The following is an 8,658-nucleotide window of genomic DNA, read 5'->3' as shown; positions in this document are numbered from 1 at the left end:
CAACGTCGCATTACTTATTGTGTTTGACTTATCAAGTACTTTCATTTGATACCCATATAATAGGGGTTACTATGAAAATTACAAATGGCAATTCTGTGACGTCCGCCATATTGGATTGATAATTTCGTCACCTAACTTATTTTGATTCACCTATCAAGCCCTTTCGTTTGATACCCATATCGTACGGGTTACTATGAAAATTATGAACGGCAATTCAGTGACGTCCGCCATATTGGATTGATAACAACGTCGCATTACTTATTGTGTTTGACTTATCAAGTACTTTCATTTGATACCCATATAATAGGGGTTACTATGAAAATTACAAATGGCAATTCTGTGACGTCCGCCATATTGGATTGATAATTTCGTCACCTAACTTATTTTGATTCACCTATCAAGCCCTTTCGTTTGATACCCATATCGTACGGGTTACTATGAAAATTATGAACGGCAATTCAGTGACGTCCGCCATATTGGATTGATAACAACGTCGCATTACTTATTGTGTTTGACTTATCAAGTACTTTCATTTGATACCCATATAATAGGGGTTACTATGAAAATTACAAATGGCAATTCTGTGACGTCCGCCATATTGGATTGATAATTTCGTCACCTAACTTATTTTGATTCACCTATCAAGCCCTTTCGTTTGATACCCATATCGTACGGGTTACTATGAAAATTATGAACGGCAATTCAGTGACGTCCGCCATATTGGATTGATAACAACGTCGCATTACTTATTGTGTTTGACTTATCAAGTACTTTCATTTGATACCCATATAATAGGGGTTACTATGAAAATTACAAATGGCAATTCTGTGACGTCCGCCATATTGGATTGATAATTTCGTCACCTAACTTATTTTGATTCACCTATCAAGCCCTTTCGTTTGATACCCATATCGTACGGGTTACTATGAAAATTATGAACGGCAATTCAGTGACGTCCGCCATATTGGATTGATAACAACGTCGCATTACTTATTGTGTTTGACTTATCAAGTACTTTCATTTGATACCCATATAATAGGGGTTACTATGAAAATTACAAATGGCAATTCTGTGACGTCCGCCATATTGGATTGATAATTTCGTCACCTAACTTATTTTGATTCACCTATCAAGCCCTTTCGTTTGATACCCATATCGTACGGGTTACTATGAAAATTATGAACGGCAATTCAGTGACGTCCGCCATATTGGATTGATAACAACGTCGCATTACTTATTGTGTTTGACTTATCAAGTACTTTCATTTGATACCCATATAATAGGGGTTACTATGAAAATTACAAATGGCAATTCTGTGACGTCCGCCATATTGGATTGATAATTTCGTCACCTAACTTATTTTGATTCACCTATCAAGCCCTTTCGTTTGATACCCATATCGTACGGGTTACTATGAAAATTATGAACGGCAATTCAGTGACGTCCGCCATATTGGATTGATAACAACGTCGCATTACTTATTGTGTTTGACTTATCAAGTACTTTCATTTGATACCCATATAATAGGGGTTACTATGAAAATTACAAATGGCAATTCTGTGACGTCCGCCATATTGGATTGATAATTTCGTCACCTAACTTATTTTGATTCACCTATCAAGCCCTTTCGTTTGATACCCATATCGTACGGGTTACTATGAAAATTATGAACGGCAATTCAGTGACGTCCGCCATATTGGATTGATAACAACGTCGCATTACTTATTGTGTTTGACTTATCAAGTACTTTCATTTGATACCCATATAATAGGGGTTACTATGAAAATTACAAATGGCAATTCTGTGACGTCCGCCATATTGGATTGATAATTTCGTCACCTAACTTATTTTGATTCACCTATCAAGCCCTTTCGTTTGATACCCATATCGTACGGGTTACTATGAAAATTATGAACGGCAATTCAGTGACGTCCGCCATATTGGATTGATAACAACGTCGCATTACTTATTGTGTTTGACTTATCAAGTACTTTCATTTGATACCCATATAATAGGGGTTACTATGAAAATTACAAATGGCAATTCTGTGACGTCCGCCATATTGGATTGATAATTACGTCACCTAACTTATTTTGATTCACCTATCAAGCCCTTTCGTTTAATACCCATATCGTAGGGGTTACTACGATAATTATTAACCGCAATACTGTGACGTCCGCAATAGTGGATTGATAAAAACGTCACATTCGTTATTGTGCTTCGTCTATCGAGCTCTATCATTTAATACGAATGTTCGAACAATTCTGAGACGTCCGCCATGTTGGATTTATAATAACGTCACGTTGGTTATTGTGCTTCGCCTATCGAGCTTTATCATTTGTTACCCATGTTATAGGGGTTACTCTGAAAATTACAAATAGCAGTTCCGTGACGTCCGCCATATTGAATTTGTAATAACGTCACATTAGTTATTGTGCTTCGCCTATCGAGCTCTATCATTTGTTACCCATGTTATAGGGGTTACTCTGAAAATTACAAATAGCAGTTCCGTGACGTCCGCCATATTGAATTTGTAGTAGCGTCACATGCTTAATTGTGTTTCGCTTATCAAGCGCTTTCATTTGATACCCATAAGGTAGGAGTTACTATGATTATGAAACCGCAACTCTGTGACGTCCGCCATAATGGATTTATAAAAACGCCATATTACTTATTGCGTTTCGCTTATCAAGCCCTTTCATTTGATACCCACATCGTAGGGGTTACTTTGAAAATTATAAAACCGCAATTCTGTGACGTCCGCCATATTGGATTTATAATAACGTCACATTAGTTATTGTGCTTCGCTTATCAAACCCTTTGATTTGATACTCATATAATAGGGGTTACTATGAAAATTACATGTACAAAAGAATTCAACATGACTACAGCTGTTCTTGAAATTGTTGTTATAGACTATTACTCAAATCACTAAAAAAAACATAACTTACTCACAGCTAGTTTTTCTATTCTTGTGTCAACAAAAGGTACATGCCATTTTTTTACATGGGTTGTGTAACTAAATTTGAAAACACATATTTTTTAAAAAAAAAACAATGTCTTGAAAATGCAGAAATAAATTGTAGACTTCAGATACCTACGAATGAAATAACTGTTACAAATTTTTTAATATTTAGATTGAAGATCAAAAATTAATTGGTTTGTTTTTACAGTTGTTCCTGTATGCTAACTAAAGAAAGTACTTTACTTGTAGTCTTAATCAATCGCTGTTTTTGATTAAGAATCATCTACCTGCTTGAGTATTATTATTTTATTAAATTTTTATACTCTTATCACAATTTTCTCAATAACAGTTTTTTATCCGCATTTTTAACTTTAATCGACCATCTATATCAGAAATCGTAAAAAAAATGTAATGTATAGGGCACAAGTTAAAAATGTGCACATTAGAGAAATATACAAAAAAAAATAAAAAATATTCATTTATATTAAGGGTGAAGTGTCTCTAGTCTCCCTACTAGAAAACGTTCATAATAGAATATTAAAATAATTCCCAACCCTCTGTATACTGTATATAACTTCTGCAGTCTTTTAGGGTTCTACTATGTTTTGGAAAGAAAAAAAAAATTATAATGACAGTAATACACTTTCTAAACAGCTTTTTTTTAATAAACTCTTAATAAAATATCAGCTGTTTTTAAATTAAATTAGTTACAAGGCACTTGCCTAAATTAATACTGGAAAATTTAAATGTGGCAGATTAACAAAATTAACTGTTTTGAACAATATTATCCGCATAATTCTAAATAATCTAAAAATGTTGTTATGATTTACAGCAGATTTTAAAATGACCAAAATTAATTATATAAAGTATTCTCAATCCCTTATGCAACCATACACACGCCAGTGTAAATTCGATTGCATTCTGATAATTGCTCAAAAATTGACAGTCAGTTTTCGCGCCAATGAAAATGAAAAAATACTATTTATATTTTTTTTAATTTATAACAGTGAACTTGGAACTTTTTGAAAAAATATTTGCTTTTCAACAAAAAAGTGCGTTACATTTGTAATTACCAATTATTTATACTCTGCGTTTTATTGCAAAGCTATTAATATATATTAAATCCGCTAAAATAATTATATACTTTCAAAATTGACATAAAAGCTTCTATTCTGTTTTCCGGAACGTTTTTTAAAGAATAACAAACACCAAAATCATTACAATGATAATTTTATGCTTACTTTGGATTACCAGACAAAGTGTTACTTGTAACATTAAAACACTTACAGGTTTTTAGTAGAGCAAGAAAGATGCCAAACTTAAAATTTAATAGCACATAAATATAGTTTTGATATTGACCCCTAATTAATTTATTCCAATGTGCACATGAAAATAATGTGTCATTGAATTACTTCAAATATGTATTAGAAATTGTTTTTCTATTTTAATAAATAAATCCTTGGCAGAGGAAATATTTCAAAATAAAATTAGTTATTATTAGTGCAAATAATTACCACTTTGCCAAGCATTTTTATTTTATCTTATAAATTAAAACTTTAGTTAATATCTTTGTTGTTTCTACATCCAGTGAATAAAAACCCACTGTTGGATACTGAGATGAAATACAAACTACTACAATCACAGATCAATTACACATTCAGTTAAAAGTGTAAGTAATTTTCCTGTTAAACAATCAATATTTAAATATATAACTAGCTTAAGCTCAATAGCAGATAATCTGATAACAGAACTTTAAAAAGTAACGCACAAATAGTTTCCTTTATGGTGATCTGGGCATAAATTAGTTGACAGGCTGTAATATGTCGTTTTTAATCCATTTAGTAGTCAAACTGATTAATTTTAAAATAAAAATGCATAAAAAAGTTGTATAATTAATTATGAATAAATAAAATATTAATGCATACTAAATTGACTACCAATTAGCACATATTCGAATTGTAAATATAAATTCTTAGTTAATAAGCATGAACATATATACATAAAACAATTAAAGCCAGAAATTCCACATATATGTAATCATAATACATATATATGCTACTTTGTGGGTTAAAAGACTGTCAACCAAATAAGTAAATAATACCTTTTTATGTGGGATTTTAGGTATTTAGAGTTTTATTTATTTCATTTTGTACAACCTCTTTTGATTTTCTTGCATGAACGTATATGCTTATAGTAAAAAATTATGAACGAATTTTTTCTGATATTGCCTGATTTTTTTCTTATTTTGTTTTTTCACTTTAATAACCTACATAATGTTCCAAAGTAATGATGTCCCACAAGAAGAGGACCATCATACCAGTGAAAGCGAAATAAATTTTTAATATGTTCTCATCTCATTCACAACTCAGTGTGCTGAAAAGCATAACAAAAACGGATTAAATATATTACTAAATTAACAAGACACAATAAAAGAAAAAACAAAGCAAATATCAGAAACAGGTGAAAATCAGTCCAATTATAAAACTTTCATTCATAAAAATTCAAACAATCCTACCTTTGTCTACGATCCTTCGTTTAGATCCACTGGAACTGGTTACCAGCTCTATTTTTCATCATTATTCAGTCTATGACATATGATTATTGATGAGGGGTGTATAAAGAATGTACGGAGAAATCCCAAAACAGCGATATACCATAGGCATAGGCGAATACCATTGATGTGAATCTACAATTCATGTATGTTGAAATCATAGACAACTGAAAAGAAAAATAATAGATACACAGAAACTATTGGGCAGGGTATGTTCAAAAATTAAATATAACAAAATTAACATCATTTGTTTTTCGTTAACCTACTGTTTTTCATACCATATACCATAGACAAGATATATACTTTGTTTTCAAGGAAGGAAAATTTAATAAAAACTTCACATCTATAAAAAAATACGGTAATTTTTTACATTAGTTGACACTGGAATTGAGACAGCAGTTTAGTGAGGTAGGTAGTACTCACCAAGTAGAATCGTGTGGTAGTATTAATTCCATGCGGAAACCAATATAGCTTGAGATACAGCCTCGTAAAGTTTTCTTAATTGGAGGAAATTCCGGTTAGTACGGCCCTGGCTGCAGCCCTTCGTCAGCTGTTCTCGCCAAACATGCATTGATGACGTCATTGTTTAGTTAGGTAAATTTATGATAGACTGGAGTTTCTTTAATGCCCCTGCCCGCCGAAGATTGGAATAATGTTAGGAGGATATCTTTTAGGACAAAGGATGCTTGGCGGGAACAGCTGACGGAAGGCTGAAGCCAGGGCCGTACCTACCGGAATTTCCTCCAATTAAGAAAATTTTAACAGCCTGCATCTCAGTCACATTGATTTTTAAACAAATAATAAACAAAATTCTAATAAATACTACCACACTACTTTACTTGGTGAGTACTGCCTACCTCACTAAACTTCATGTCTCAATTCCAATGTCAACTAATGTAAAAAATTACCAAAAATACATATACTGAGAATAGAAATATTTATTAGATAATAGAGAATTTTATTAACCAGTTATTTTTTCTTAGCTAATTCCACATCTATTGAAACGAAAAGTCGAAATAACCTTAAACATCAACGTGTCAGATTAGAGATATAAAAATACATACATAAATAGATGCTTCACTTTAAGTCGGATATAGTATATTATTGTTCTCCTTTTGAAAAGATGGCGCTAGTAGTACCGTCAGGAAGAAAAATTGCAGTTAGTAAGAAGAGTTGCATAAGCAAAATGGGTTTTGTTAAAAAATAAAATAATAGATTATAAAGTGAAGTAGACCTATTTATTTAATTTCTAATTTATGACATGCTGTTTAGTTTTGTTCCGCGCATGCGTATCAATAATACCAATGAAATATAATTTAACTATTATTTGCAATAAATAATATAAAAAATAAAAATAAATTTCGCTTACCAGAATAGCGCAGTCTTCAAGCATGAATGACGCGTAAATGATTGGCATTAATTAAATTATAATAGTTTCAATAGTTTTCGAATAAATGGACATTAAATTTCTCCCAGTATCCGAACCAATTTTCCTTTTTTTTTTAACAAAACTAATTGACGCATAACTATGCTACGTACATATTTAGAACATGCAAATGAAGCATAGTTAACGGTCAAGTTCAATCAGCGGATTATTTATATTGAGTACTAGTTCAGGTTCACATGAATCAGATCCAGCCATTGAAGTGGAGGGGAACATCTGTAGTCTAGTTCAATGGATCCAGCATATATTTCTTTTATCTATGACCACATCAAACACTAATTATATATCTCTTGTCTATGATCATAGATTAATAATAATCAACATTTGTGGTTCCTGTGCAGTGGTCTTAGCCAGTTGGTTTTCATTTTTAAAAACGCTGTTTTCTTTATTTCTTACATTGTTTCATAATCACAATATTTGTAACTGCGTAATATTTAATGTTTTAATTATAAATAATATTTGTTTGTGAATAGCATATTCCGGCACGTGCTACACACTAGTTATAAGTAGAATAAGTAGTTTAAATAATAATCATAAAACATAGATCATAGATATATAATAGTCATTGATAATAGTATATATCTGATATCTGTGATCATAAATTAATAATAATTAACGTTTGTTTTTCATGTGCAGTGGTTGACAGCAATAATATTTATCTATGAATAATATTATCTATGAATATGATCATAATTTGACAAACTGTAGTTTTTCGACACGTATGTTTTGCAAGCCTCTTGTCAGTTAAACTTCTTGTGTCGGCTGTTGATNTTCTTTTTATTGAAGGCGACTCGGCCCTGTGCTATCCTCTGCTTTATATCCCTACTATTCCTTCCGTCCTGACTTATCTGACTTCCTACATACCTAAAATCAGCCACCTGTTCTAATATTTCATCTCCTATCTTTATATTCGCTCTTTCCTTACTTTTTCTTCTCTTTCATACTAGTATTTCTGTTTTAATTTTATTTATTTTCATACAGTACTGTTTTGTCAGTACCGCATCCATTTTATTTAAAGCTCTCTCTAACTTTTCCTTGCTAGATGCTAATACTGCTATATCATCTGCAAATCTAAGCGTACTAATCTTTTGCCCCTGTATATCTATCCCTACAGTTGTACTGTCTTTAATGATGTTGGTCGCGTCTTCGATGTATAGATTAAAAAGAGTTGATCATGAGATCATGACGTTTTAAAAGGTAAGATGGGTGTAGGCCAGGGCCAAATTGAAAAATAAGCTTTTATAATACGTCTACCCAGGTGACTAGGCTGTAAAATATTGACCTTTGACAAGTATTTGAATCTCTTTGTTCAACGCTAGCACTGTTGTGGTCGTTTTGAAAGTTTCTAAAGTGAAATTAATTGCTGATCGTACAGTTAAGACCTCTATCGTGGGCGTTTGTTGTAATAATTAAGAGGTTTTACTAATTACGATATAAATCACGTCATAACAATATGTGACAATATGCTATTTTTAAAACTTAAAGGGTATTTTAATTCAATATATTGAAAAATTTATCACTAAAATTACTATAAATTATAAAAATATCGGCGATATCAAAATATCATTTAAACGTATTATTGTGTTAATTAAATTCAAGTCTACTGCATAGTAGTGTACATTATTTTTGGTAAATGTCTTAATTAATATGCTCATTTCTGATTTCGTTGAAATTTTAGTATGATGTACAGTGTCTAAG

This window comes from Agrilus planipennis, unplaced genomic scaffold (assembly GCF_000699045.2).
Source record: "Agrilus planipennis isolate EAB-ADULT unplaced genomic scaffold, Apla_2.0 scaffold96, whole genome shotgun sequence".
In the NCBI taxonomy this organism is placed as follows: Eukaryota; Metazoa; Arthropoda; class Insecta; order Coleoptera; family Buprestidae; genus Agrilus; species Agrilus planipennis.
The sequence above is the reverse complement of the archived record's forward strand: the minus strand, read 5'-3'. Positions refer to the sequence as shown.